Source organism: Triticum urartu, chromosome 3 (assembly GCF_003073215.2).
Source record: "Triticum urartu cultivar G1812 chromosome 3, Tu2.1, whole genome shotgun sequence".
In the NCBI taxonomy this organism is placed as follows: domain Eukaryota; kingdom Viridiplantae; phylum Streptophyta; class Magnoliopsida; order Poales; family Poaceae; genus Triticum; species Triticum urartu.
In genome coordinates, this window is record NC_053024.1 from 249773571 (window position 1) to 249788422 (window position 14852).

Consider the following 14852-nt stretch of genomic DNA (forward strand, 5'->3'; position numbering starts at 1 on the left):
CAGCTTCGCCCCCGCCGGCGGCTCCTCCCCCCGCGGCGGTCCATATAGGGGACAACCCTTGCGAGTTCTTCGTCAAGCTGCGCCGGGCGCCTCGTCGTCGCCTCCGGCTTCCAGCTCCGTTCGCGAGCGTGATGGAGTCGGACCCGCCCGAAACTCTGAGATTACACATGAGGGGCTGTGGGATCAGCGGCACGCGAGTCCGCATGGTGTTCCCAGCCCCTAATGTGATGTATATCGATCGAGGGTGGAAGACATTCGCCCGCATCCACAGCTTGACGGGGGGACTCACCCTCCATTTTAAGCTGGTGGAGGGCGATCTTCTCTCCGTCAAAGTCTTCGGGTGCTTCGGCACCCGGGCGAAGTGCTGCGTGGATAGCTCCTCTGATAGCGAAGGCTCCTCCTCGAGCGAGAGTGACAAGGAGGAGAGCGGCAGTGATGGTGAGGGTGGCGGGCGGCAGGACGGCGGCTCCGACTAGGTGTCGGGGGCCGTCTCGTGCGGCACCGGCGACCCTATCATCCGCGGCGCCGGCTTCTTGAACTCCCCGGGGGCGTCTCCTTGGGCGGCTGGCGTAGGGAGGCCGCGGAAGGGGAAGAGGGCTGGCGACAAGGCCGTCAGGTCGGAGTACGAGGGCGTGGTGCCCTCGACAGCGTGCTGACGTCCTGCCGCCCCTCCTTCGCACCCTTCTCCCGGCGTCGCCATCACCGCCTGGCCCCCGGGATGTTCTCTTGGTGTCTTCTGGCACCTGTAGCTCGCCCTGGCGCCCCTTCCCCCTTTTCGCCTCCTTGATCTACCTCCTAAAGAGAGGGACAGGAAAGGGATTACGGGCACCTTATCTTTTTAATTGTAAGCCTTCGGGCCTTAGCTGTATCTAAAACTTGTAATCCTCTCTTTCATGTTTTTCATCCTCTATGGATTGTACCTGTACAGGATGTTTTTTTTAATGAAAAGGGGATGTTTGCCGGGTTATTTGCCTCACGGGTCGAACCCACGCCAAGGAACAAATCCTTGGTATCCCTCGGACAGACATTCCCGGCAACAGGGCCTGCCGCCTTCCCACGTCGCTTCGACCGTTCTCACGCCTTTGACGGAGGCGGGAACGAGGTGGGTGCGGCCTCCTCGTTTCATACCTTTGCTGTCGCGGCTACGACCAAACTTGGCCCCGGGAACGCGCTCCAGGGCCTAGAGTTTGGGGAGCACGGCAGTTTACGGGATGAAACGCGGTTTCACATTCCCCAGTCCATAAGAGGATGCATGAAGAGGGATGTAAAACTTATCTGATATCGCAGCCCCTGGCAACTCTGGCTTGCCAAGGGTGACATCTTGGCATTCGCAGCCCCCGGCGTTCTTGCCGGGGCCCATGTGCCGGCGCACCCTTCTTCTCCTTTTCGTCTCCAGGTGGTCTGGCCAGGACGTGCGAGCCCTATGAACGAAGGAAAAGCAAAGGGACGGACTCTCGACCTCTAAGCTAGGGGTTAGCCGCTGTTAGGGACTATCGACCCTAACCAAGGACGAGACTCAGACTCAACCTAGCATGCATGCTATAGCCCCCGGGGTATGCAGCGCTTCATTTTCTGGTGCCAGGGTCTGCGCCTGGCTCTGTACAGAGGTTTACATGCAACAGCGGCAAGACTCGCACAGAGAGGTGGTTGCCGGACGGGGTCCGACAACCGCGCCTTACAAATGAAACTTGCGAAGAGGCTCGATGTCCCAGTAGTTGCTCACTGGCATGCCATCTTCGGTCTCCAGGCGGACAGCACCAGGCCTGGTGACTCGTTTCACCCGGTAAGGGCCTTCCCACTTCGGCGTCGACTTGTTTGGATCTTGGCCGACTGAACGTGCCGAAGAACAAGGTCGCCTTCCTCGAAGCTTCTGGCACGGGCTGGGAGCGACGGCTCGCACAGCGGCCTGAAGACGATCTTCCTCAAGGAGCAGCGCGTCATCTTGCCGCAGCCGCTCTTGCTCAAGCTCATCATGAGCGAGCACTCGAGGTGACCCGTATACGAGTTCCGTGAGGATATCTGTTTTTGCGCCAGGGTCTGCGCCTGGCTCTGTACAAAGGATTACATGTAGCAGCGGCAAGACTTGCACAGAGAGGTGGTTGCCGGACGGGGTCCGACAACCGCGCCTTACGGGTAAAACTTGCGAAGATGCTCGATGTTCCAGGAGTTGCTCATTGGAATACCGTCTTCGGTCTCCAGGCGGACAGCGCCAGGCCTGGTGACTCGTCTCACCCGGTAAGGGCCTTCCCACTTCGGCGTCAACTTGTTGGAATTCTTGGCGGACTGAGCGCGCCGAAGAACATGGTCGCCTTCCTCGAGACTCCTGGCATTAACTCTGCGGCTGTAGTAGCGGCGCAGAGCTTGCTGGTAGTGAGCAGCTCGCACAACAGCCTGGAGACGATCTTCCTCAAGGAGCAGCGCGTCATCTTGCCGCAGCCGCTCTTGCTCAAGCTCATCATAAGCGAGCACTCGAGGTGACCCGTATACGAGTTCCGTGGGGGTAACTGCTTCTGCTCCATAGACTAGAGCAAAGGGTGTCTGTCCAGTGGCTCGATTTGGCGTCGTTCTGATCGACCAAAGAACCACCGGTAGCTCCTCGATCCAGTTTCTTCCACACTTGTGCAGCCTGTCGAAAGTTCTGGTCTTGAGCCCGCGCAGCACCTTGGCGTTTGCCCTTTCCGCTTGACCGTTGCTTTTTGGGTGAGCAACGGAAGCGAAGCAAACCTTGGTGCCGAGATCTTGGACGTACTGCATGAAGGCGTGGCTCGTGAACTGTGTGCCATTGCCGGTGATTATCCGGTTAGGGATCCCGAAGCGGCAGACAATCGACCTGAAGAACTTGACGGCTGACTGTGCTGTCACCTTCCTCACTGGTTCCACTTCCGGCCACTTTGTGAACTTGTCGATTGCGATGTACAAGTACTCAAAGCCCCCGACGGCTCGGGGGAAGGGGCCGAGGATGTCGAGCCCCCAGACCGAAAATGGCCAGGATAAAGGGATCGTCTGGAGAGCTTGAGCTGGCTGATGTATCTGCTTGGAATGGAACTGGCACGCTTCACACTTGGTTACTTGTGCAGTTGCATCCTGGAGGGCTGTTGGCCAGAAGAATCCTTGCCGGAATGCTTTGCCGACAAGTGCTCTCGCGCCAATGTGGTGACCACATATGCCTCCGTGTATCTCTGCCAACAGCTTCTGTCCGTCTTCCCGGGAAATGCACCTCAATTTCACAGCGTTGAGTCTTCTTCTGTACAGCGTCTTGTCGACGAACTGGTACATACTTGACTGCCGGGCTACTCTTTCGGCTTCTTCTTGCTCTTCGGGAAGTTCTCCTGTCTGAAGGAAACGGACAATCTGCTGCGCCCATGTTGGAGCTCGTGGCTCGACAACAAGGACTAAAGGCGACTCTGCTGCCGCAGGAACATCCGCTTCTACGGCGAGAAGCTGTGTCTCTGCCGGAGCTTGACGTTCCGCGACAAGCTTGCCGGGAGCTTCAGCTTCAACAGAACAAACCCTAAGGTTTGCCGAAGCATCTTGCTCCCCGGCGCTCTTGGCGTTGATCTTGGAGGCTGCTGCGGGAATATCCGCTTCTACGGCGAGAAGCTGTGTCTCTGCCGGAGCGTGACATTCCGCGACAAGCTTGCCGGGAGCTTCTGCTTCAACGGAACAAGCCCTAGGGCTTGCCGGAGCATCTGGCTCCCCGGCGCTCTTGGCGTTGATCTTCGGGACCTTCTTGGCGGCGGCTTCAGGAAGCTCTGCCGGCAGGTAGTCACCAGGAATCAACTTCCTCTTCTTGCTTTGTCCAGTTGATGGTGTTACGGACGGTTGAGTCAGCTTGAGCACAAAGGTCCCTGGTTCCACAGGTAACTTAAGTGCGGCGCGCTTTGACAGGTCATCTGCAATGGCGTTCTAAGATCTCGGAACGTGCTCCATTTGCAGGCCGTCAAAGCGCTCTTCTAGCTTTCTCACTTCGTCGACGCAAGCTTCCATCAACGGACTCTGATAATTCTTGTTTACTTGGCGGACGACAAGCTGTGAGTCACCCCTGACAATGAGCTTCTTGATCCCAAGGTCTGCCGCGATCCGGAGACCGGCAAGCAATCCCTCATACTCGGCAGTATTGTTTGTTGCTTGCTCCTTGGGAAAGTGCATCTGGACTATGTACTTGAGGTGCTCTCCGGTGGGCGCGATAAGCAGCACACCAGCGCCGGCGCCTTGCAGCGAGAAGGCACCATCAAAGTACATCAGCCACTCTTTGCTCGCTTCTTTGTCGGGGATGCTCGTCTCCAGAATTTCTTCATCCGGAGTTGGCGTCCATTCCGCTATGAATTCTGCCAATGCTGTGCTCTGGATAGTTGAGGTGCTTTCAAACTTGAGGCCAAAGCTCGACAGTTCCAGTGCCTACTCAGCAATCCTTCCTGTCGCTTCTGGATTCTGCAGTATCCTCTTCAGCGGAAAGCGAGTGACCACTGTGATCTCATGTGCTTGGATGTAATGGCGCAGCTTTCTCGAGGCCATGAGAAGGCCGAAAAGCAGTTTCTGCACACCAGAGTTCCTTGACCTAGCCCCCTGCAAGAGGGAACTGACAAAGTAAACTGGGCGCTGCAGCATTTTCTTCCGTATCTCCTCGTGTATCAGCGCGGGTTCATCTTTGTCGGGACCAGAGCTTGTCGGGGAAGCCCCCTGCTTGTCGCTGGATGCGCTTGCCGCGGTTGCTGGCTCATCATCCGCCTCCCTCTCTGCCACTAATGCAGCACTAACCACTTGATTGGTTGCCGCTATGTACAGCAGCAACTTCTCTTGCGGTTTAGGCGCGACAAGTATTGGAGGGGAGGACAGGTATCTCTTCAGGTCTTGCAGCGCAGCCTCCGCTCCCGGAGTCCATTTCATTGGACCTGCCTTTTTCAATGATTTGAAAAATGGCAGGGCGTGCTCAGCAGACCGAGAGATGAACCTGCTGAGAGCAGCCACGCAACCGGCAAGTTTCTGTACATCCTTGACGCGCTTCGGTGCTTCAATCTGCTCAATGGCCTTGATCTTGTCGGGATTGGCTTCAATCCCCCGCTGAGACACGAAGAACCCGAGAAGCTTGCCGGAGGGAACTCCAAACATGCACTTCTCTGGGTTGAGCTTGAGGTTGATCTTGCGCAGATTTGCAAAAGTCTCGTCCAAGTCTTGGATCAGGGTTGCCCTGTCCTTGCTCTTGACCACTATATCATCCATGTAGGCTTCCACATTTCTGTGTATTTGTGGCTCAAGAGCAATATGGACTACTCTTGCAAATGTCGAACCAGCATTTTTTAATCCGAAAGGCATCCGCACAAAGCAGTACGTGCCACATGGAGTAATAAATGCGGTCTTCTCCTCATCCTCTTCTGCCACGAAGATTTGATGATACCCGGAGTATGCATCAAGAAATGAAAGCAAATCACATCCAGCTGTGGAGTTAACAATCTGGTCAATGCGCGGCAAAGGAAATGGGTCTTTGGGACAAGCTTTGTTAACATCGGTGAAATCGATGCAAAGCCTCCATTTCCCGTTTGCCTTGCGCACGACTACAGGATTGGCCAACCACGTGGGATGGAGCACTCCTCTGACGAGGCCTGCTGCTTACAGTTTCTTGATTTCCTCCGCAATGAATTCTTGGCGCTCCACCGCCTGCTTCCGGACTTTCTGCTTGACGGGCCGCGCATGAGGACAAACGGCAAGGTGGTGCTCAATCACTTTCCTGGGAACACCGGGGATGTCAGACGGTTGCCACGCAAATACGTCGACATTCGCCCGCAGGAAAGCAACGAGCGCGCTTTCCTATTTAGGGTCAAGCGTGGCACTGATGGTGAAGGTACCACCAGCGCCGTCCACCTTGGCGGGTACCCTCTTCGTTTCTGGCGGAGCTGCCATCGTCTTCTTGTGCTTGCCGGTGGAGCTCGATGGTGCATCCTCGACGACAGCGCAGCACTCCGAAGAGGCGCGCTTACCGGAGTGGGCATCAGTGCTTTTGCCGGACTTGGTCTTCTTGCCGGTGGAGCTCGATGGTGCGTCCTCGACGGCAGCGCAACACTCCGAAGAGGTGCGCTTGCCAGAGTGGGCATCAGAACTCTTGCCGGACTTGGTCTTCTTGGCCCCGGGAGCTTCAGCGGCAAGTGGATCGCGGTCTGCCGTGGCTGCTGCTTCCCGGTAGATCTTGTCGGCACAGATAAGCGCATCCTTCCTGTCGCTAGGGACAGAGATGACGCTTATCGGGCCGGGCATCTTCAGTATGTTGTATGCATAATGAGAGGCCGCCATGAACTTGGCGAGTGCTGGACGGCCAAGTATCCCGTTGTAAGGCAACGGGATATCGGCAACGTCGAACGTGACCCTCTCAGTCCTGAAGTTTAACTCGCTGCCGAATGTTACCGGCAGCGTAACCTTCCCTTTCGGCTTGCTCCTTGGAATGTGCCGGTCTCTTCGAGCTCGCTGTCAGGGATCTGGAGTTTTCGGAGCACAGGGGAGGAGATCAGGTTTAAGCCGGCCCCGCTGTCGACTAGCATCTTGGTGACTTTGAGGTTGCCGATAGTTGGCGAAACCAACATCGGCAGACACCCGACCGCGGTTGTGCGATCAGGGTGGTCCTCAATGTCAAAGATGATAGGCGTGCTGGACCACTTTAGAGGCTTGCGCGATTCGATGGGTGGTTCTGCTGCATTGACTTATCACACCCACTGTTTGAGTTGGCGGTGCGAGGTATGCAGGGAAGCACCCCCGTCAACGCACAAGACCTCTGTGGCTTTCTGAAACTCCTGCTCACTGGTCTCAACGTCATCCATGTCTTCATCCTCGCCGTCGTCGTCGTCGTCGTTGTCACGACCGCGGGGAGGTCTGTCTCCTTGCCGCTGCTTGGCCTTGCCGCGGCGTCCTTCCTGGCCGGTGCACTTCTGGCCAGGTTTCTCGGCACCCCCTTGGGCTCTCTCCCTGTCGCGCCGCTCGTATTCAGCCCTCTGTTGCTGGACGAGCTGCTCGACCTTCTTGCAGCTCTGGAGGTCATGGCCCTTGGTGCGGTGAATCTTACAGTATTGCTTGCCGGAGCCATCCCGCTTGTCGGCGACCGCCACAGCCTGACAGTTGGTGCACGCGGCAACTCCCTTGCCGGAGCTACCAACTGTAGCCTTCGTGGCGTCACCTTCCTTGCCGGACTGCTCAATGACCAGCACCTCGCTGTTCTGCTTCTTCCTGTTGTTGCGCCGCCGGCTTCTCTTTGCCGGGGCGGCATCCTCCCTGTCAGATCCTTCTGCTCCAGTGCTTTCTCCGGGGAATTTCCTCCCTTCCTCAGCGCGTGCACATTTGTCGGCCAGGGCATAAAGCTCGCTGACGTCCCGGATCTTGCACATCGCCAACTCCTCCCGCATCCTGCGGTTACGCACGTTCTGATGGAACGCGCTGATTACCGCGGCAGGGTGGATATTTGGGATGTTGTGGTGTACATGGCTGAACCTCTGGATGTACTGGCGCAGGGGCTCTCCTTCCTTCTGGACGAGCAGATGAAGATCGCTCTCTTGGCCATGAGGTTTGTGGCCGCCCGTGAAGGCGCCAACAAACTGATGGCACAGGTCAGCCCAGGAGGATACGAAGTTGTCCGGCAAGTGCATGAGCCAGGACCTGACGTTGGGCTTAAGCACCAGCGGGAAGTAGTTGGCAAGGATCTTGTCGTCCCGTCCCCCAGCAGCCTGCACCGTGATGGTGTAGATGCTGAGGAACTCCGACGGATGCAACTTGCCGTCGTACTTCTCTGGTACGTCGGGCTTGAAGTTCTTCGTACTGGGCCACCGGACTTGCCGCAGCTCACGAGTGAACGCAGGGCAACCTACCGGGTACGGCAAGTCGCCTGGTTCCCCTGGCGCATGCATGTCAACAGAGGGCCCAGCACGCTGGTCTGACTGACGTCGCGCTTCTCTCCGGCGCTCGATGCGAGTACGAGCGTCTTCCTGCTGTTGTTCTTGAAGAACCTGGCGTTGATCGCGACGAGCTCGCGGATCCGACGACGCGGTGGAGTCGCTGTCATGGCGGATCCGGCGGGTCGGCGATCTTGGCCTTCGGGGTGGGGAGTGCACAGTAGTTGCACCCCCACCAGTCTTGTCTCCACCGGTTCGCGCCTGGCTGACCTGTTGCGGCCGCAACGTGCTCGGCTGCCGAGGAGTGTCGCCGTTGGCGAAGCCGATGAGACTCTGGATAGTGGCCCTCCAGTCGTCGATCTTGTCCGCCGCTGGAGGGTAGTCTAGGAGCAGCTGAGCTCGCGCCAGAGCTTCTGCTGTGGTGGCGGGCGGCGGGAGCGAACGGGGCGAGGAGCGGGATAAGCTCGGACTTCTAACTATGTTAGAAGGAGCAGTATCTCGTCCAGGCGACCGTGTCTCGCTCGCGCCGGCTTGTTGACGCGCATGGTGGTCCTGGGCGCTCCGGGATCCACCAGCTCGATCCGGGTCCAGCGAGCGCATGGTACCGTGAGTACCATGACGCTCCCGGTCCCGCGCCTCCTGAGATGGGCGCGGTGCATGCACGGACGGCGAGGTCTTGGAGTGCGCCCGGTCGTTGTGGGAGCCGGCCACGCCGCCAATGGGCAGCGCCGCCTTGCCCTGGGACCTGGCAGCACCGTGAGTTCCCTCGTCGATGCGTGCCCTTCCACCGGCGCCCGCCCCACCATCCGTTTGCTCCGGCGGTGGGTGGCTCGGCGCGGACGGAGCGGCTGCCTCCGAAACTTTCTTCTTCGGCGGCATGTTGATGAAGATGATGAAGATCGATGAAGAAGATGAAGATCTAGCCCGCAAGAACGCCGGATCTGATTCACACAACTTCGACGCCCCTACCTGGCGCACCAGAGATGCCGGGGTTGCTGATCCACGGGCACCTATGGGACCGGCGGGCCGGGTCCCTTTTGGTTCGGCGGGGGGCGGAGGTTGCGCAAAGAGCAGATCGAGGCGAAACACGCGAGCGATTTACCCAGGTTCGGGCCGCACGGATGCGTAAAACCCTACTTCTGCTTTGTGGATTCGTATTGATTTCTAGCTCGGGAGCAAGATCGAGCGTGAGTGTGTGGAATTGCTGAACCCCTCTCTACGTTGCCCCGGGCCTCCTTTTATATGCTCAAGGGGTTACCGACATAGGGCAACGGGGGGCAAAAGTGGAAAAGGAGCCGTGGGTAGGCACAGCTAGGTGCTGTAGTAGGCACAGCTAGCTGCTAAAGTGTTATCATACCTAACCCTGACGGCAGGGGACAAGGGCATTAAATGCCCGTCTGTGTCACCTAGACAGCACCGAAAGGGACCGCTAGGGACGCCACCGTCTTGCCACGACGGTTGTCTTGTCAGCGCCTGCGTGCCACCGCACGCCCCTAGCTGCACAGCCTCCTGCCACGTGCGCTTGGGAGGGGCCCTGAAGCTACACGTGGGCGGATGTGCTGGAGCGCGGGCGTGGAGTGGGGCTTGCCGCGGCAAGCGCCTTGCCGCGGCCGTCGACTTGTCGCTTCCGGGAGCTTGTCGCTCACCGGGCCTTGCCGGGGCACGTAGTGCGCCGCGGCAAGTTCCATGGAGTGCCTTGGATGGCCTTCCCGGCAAGCGCCTCTTGCCGGGGCCTTGGGACGCTTCTGATGGCCTTCCCGGCAAGCGCCTCTTGCCGGGGTCTTGCCTTCTTCCCGGCAAGCTCCTCTTGCCGGGGTCTTGCCTTGAGTACTTTGTTCTTGAATGGTCTTCAAAGGGACCACGGAGGGTCTTGGCGGTGACCTGGCAGGCCTTGCCACGGGACGCTGCGACTGCCCGTGCACAAGTTCGGGGTACTAAGGGTACCCCTACTTTAGTACACCGACACTTCCGAAGATGGATCTTCTTAGCTGACTGGTATGTCGCCAAAACTAAACAAGTATCAAAAATCTCATGGTGATCAATCATTATTGGCTTATCTTGCAGGAAAAGGTCGGGGTTGAATCTCACCATATGTCCTACGGTTGGCAACGATTGCGTGCACACGGTTTCATCGTCCTACCATTCTAAGGTTTAAACAAGGTTTGACATCATCGTCTCTCCACTATGGCTAAGTCACTCATATTTACCATTCCAAATATCAAGATAGAATGACAAGAGTAAGTCGGTATGGTGATCAATCCATTCCGCACCCAAATCATTACCCTGTATAAGGTTTAGCGAATCTCCCAGTTCTAACACTCAGGACTTCTCACAAGCATTGCAAAATTTCTCTTGTTGACGAATTGAGTTCGGATATACCCATTAATTCCGCAAGATGAACAAAACATCTATGGTTACTTCACCAGTCTCGGGTTTTTGTATCCTCCTAAGGAACGTCTGCTGTTCAAATCACAGTTTATTCCCAAAATTTCTTCTTCCAGTGGGTACTTGATCCTTATTAATTCTTGGGCCTATGGGTTATGGCCGACTTCAATACTTGTACCACTTTAACTCATCCTTGGAGTGACTCTTGTTCCATATTACACCTCCTTTAAATCCAATAGTACTCCGTTTCTTCATAACCATCGTTTCAAAAGCAAAACTCCAACTTATTTTGTCCAAACTCCACTCTGTGGAATACATTTTTCTTTCCATTGGTCAGGTGTTCTCACAGGGTGTAACCATCAAAATAAAATGTACTAGTGCATCCATAATTCATACTCTCTTCATATCAAATCATGTATTACATCCTTAATCACTACTCAAAATTCAAATTCCAAAAGTACTTTATTACAAATGTTGCCATACACATAGTTTGGTATGGTCAAGCATTACTTCCATCTTTATTCATTTGCCCTACTTGAAGATGCTTCAATCCCACTGGAATTGTTTGATGTGATCCTTGAAATCATCGATCTTCTGCTTCATCATGGTGGCCATCAGCTTCATCTCCATCAACTTTGCATGTACCTCTCTTAGGTATTCTTGAGTGTGACGGAGTCTTGATTCAAGTATTTCTCCAATCTAATGTATGGCTTCCAAAGAAGCTTCACGAACAGAGTCGAAGAATGCTCCTCGTGGTACTCGAGAAATGAAAAAGTATTGACCCATAGTCTTTGGGCAAACTCCCTTCACACGGTGGAGGTGTACGTCCACGTACCAAAGCTCAACTCAATTATCCATGAAAGGATAACCCTTGTAGACTGCATCTCCTTCAAGATGAATATGCTTCATCATGTCCTTCAGGATCTTCGAGTAATCCCGATCACTAGTCAGGGTCATGATCATTTCCGGGCCCTTGAGAAAACACTCGTAAAGGGTTGTCATCTGTAGGTATAAGATAGAAGGGGTACTCAGGAAAATGTATGTATTTCCTTGGGTGAAATGTGGCTATTTTTTGGAAAAGGTTTGGGATCAGCTTGTCCATGGGTTCAAGGTTTAAGTCTGGGTGAGATAATGAGAGAGGCACTCACAATCGACAACAACTCATAACATTTCACATGAGATTCCAACCACATCAACTTTTATTGCTTCATGAGCTATTACAATTTCCATTTCATAACTCAACTCAACATCCCCCAAAAATATAAGTGTATTCCACATTTATTACATGCTTTATTCCAATATCAAGATCTCAACTACTCTGCTCAAGCTTTCCTCAGTCTGAACATTCTCTGGCAAAATGTCCTACTCCATTGCAGCGTAAATAAATGACTTCAGATAAATCCAGGGGCTTATTGGTGGTTATCTTGGCTCCTAGGGGTTGTTTGCTTCCTTGATGGGCATTTGCTAGCATAATGACCTAAATCCTTGCATATGTAACAAGTGATATGACTCAGGTCCTTCTCTGCAGAAATTGGGTTGTTTTGAGGATGCCTTCATTTTCTCTTCCTGGATTTCTCCGTAATGATCAGAGCTTCTATTTGGTGAGGGTCAAACTTCACTTATGATGTCGGGAAGTCTCTGAGATACTCTTCTCTTCCCTTTGTGCAATACTGGGAATAATGTCCTTCTTCTCCACATGAATAGCAGGCTTGGGCGAAAAATCTGTTTAGGCCTTCACCATCAGGGTCTTCAATAACTTCCTCCATCATGGGTTCTTCTAAACTTTCCCCGAGGGCTTCTTTCATGGCTTCCTTCCGCTACTTGGTAATTTCTTGTACCTTGGGGTAAATCTGACATTGAGCAGGGTAGTGCGTAGTTCCTTCACACAGGGAACAAGTAACCTGCCCAGTTGGGCATTCTTCAGCTGTGTGATTTCCTTCACAATCAGGGCATCCATCCTTGTGTTCTTCATTGTTGTGTCCTATTTCTCCGCAAATCTTGCACGCACAAGGTTTCTTCATCGGGTTATCCCAATGGTTCTGGATGAGAGGGATCTTAATAGAGTGTTCTTGAATTCCTCCCAAGTTATTGCTCCGTTGCATCCTTGTATGGCTTGATGCATTTTCCACCAGGTTGCAACACTTTTTGTAAAGTACCGAAGAGCGTATTGAAACTCATACTTGCTTCCAATCAAGTAATTCCTGAAGTGATCCTCCATATTCTAAATCCATAGTTCCACCTCCCACTGAGTCATCGGTCTAGAAAATACTAGTCCTTCTTCATTCACCATCTATTGGATCCAAAGGTTTTGGGATGAGATATGAGAGAAGAGTGGAGGGAGATACACACAATACAAACAATAGTTTTGAAGGAACGAGTTTTATTTGTGGCTATCGGAAAGCATCACATAATGACACCTCACAAATTGTCGCATCTAACGTAAGTATATAACAGGGGGTTCGGTATCCTAAAGGTCAAATAAGTCTTCAGAGTCTTCAAATTCTTCAAGTCTTCCGAGTATTCAACTGTTGTAGCTTCAACTCTTCTAATGCATGGTGAAATCCTCTTTACTCTGAAGTGGTTATTAGTTGTGCGATATCTTGTCCTTCTTGGAGCGGCTTCAGTTGGTCCTCCGTGTGGTCAAAAGGGAAAGGGGTATATTCTAACTATTTGAGGTAGGAGAGGATATTTGATAAAATCAGAAAAGATGAGAACTAATGGATTCTTTTGAAAATAAAGTTTTAGAGATTTCCTGTCCTAGGAGCTTTCCGGTTTCTAGGGTCACGTGCTACAGTCAACATGTGCTCTGATACCATATCTGTAGCGACCCGACCTCAGACGGTCAAGCCTCTATGTATCTGTTCCATACCTAGATCAGTATGCTGGCACACATAGTACATCAATGTATATATCAAAGTGCAATCACATGTATAAATAATGTAAAACTAATATATATACCTCATAAGTCTCAGCGGAAACAATCAACGGGTGTGGAGTCCCATCAACGCCGTCGGCAGGTTGAGTGTAGACCGTAACCCAACAACGAAACTCAGCCGTCATATAAATATCTGCAACATGAGACGTTGCAGCCATGTAGGTCAGTATATTGAATGTACCGGCAAGATCACTGTAAGAAAAACAGATGATAAACTATACTATATGCAATATGGCTTTGTGGATCTGTATCTAAGTTTTGTTTGCGTAAAAGCTAGTTTTATTTTTCCTACATCAAAGGAATATGAGGAGTCTATACTACGGAGTTTTCTGTCATGACATGGTTCCGCCAACCGATGTCTCATAGCCGAAAAACATATAAGTTGCCCACAATTAAGTTATCAGTCCGGTGTTGCGAGTTCCGAGATAGACCCATGTCCAGAGGCTCAAATTGTCTGTAACTGGGGACATGGCTAATCGATTAGGTTTAAACCCTCTGTAGAGGTTTGTACACTTTACCAGCAAGATTCGATCCCTCTTTTACGTTCTCGCACTTTAGGGTGTTTGAGAACAAGATGACCGAAACATGGTTTTCCGAAGAGTTCCTATGACCACTGTCCAGTGCTCATCCAAATCCTACTGTAGTTCTACATCTGGTAGCACCGTCCCAGCCAGAGTCACCACTAAGGTCAACCAAGCCAGAGCCCATAGTGACTTGCGGTTGCACAGGTAAGCTTCCAGGCATGAAGTATTCTTCCGTCTCTTTGAGCCTGGGTGGAGCTTTCCGCATGATATCACAGCGCTTCTCTGGAATCACCGAGTACTGGACGCACCAATGTACCCTTCTTAACCATTCTCCACCCAAAGGTATATTGAATCTTTGTCTTGAGTCTTGAAGTCTTGGCCTTGAAGATGTAGTCCATGCAGATGCCATCAAGGAGTTGTTGTCATTAACATAGAGTTCTTCATACTCACACCACTTCCGAGCACACACACCAACCCAGTCTACTATAGCGTAGCATTAAAACTATATAGCATTCCGGGCTTGATAACAAGGTGATGGGTTCCTACCACATGCATTCTACTCAACTACAAGAAGTCAATATAACTACTGGAGGGATTATGAATGGTGACACTAAATGCAATAAAAACATAGGCATGAAAAGCATGGTCAAAGTGAACTTGCCTGGTAAGTTGATGAAGACAACAACGCTCTCAAAAATAACTTGGTAGAACTTTTTGTCACTGCGTTGAAAATCTATAATCAAACATAGCATTCATATAGGCAAACATACTAGCAAGCAATTCTAACACTCATAATAAAATCAACAAATAAAAATGCAAATCATCAAGGGACACCAAATAAAAACCAAGGAAAACTACACCACAAAACTACTAAAGAAAACTCGAAGACATAACACCAAATAGTTTTGTCCTAAGTAAAATCTTAACAACTGTTAAAACACCAAACTATTAAATTAACAGAAAATAAAATGTAAAACAACTAATTTAACAGAAAGTATTTTTTCATAAACTTTTAGTAGCAAAAAGAAACAAATAAAAAGCTATTATATAACCCTATTTATGACCTAATCAAGTTTTCTTACAAAACAGAAGAAAATAAACTTTTTTCCAAAATAAAATTGTCTACTCTTAACTAATAGA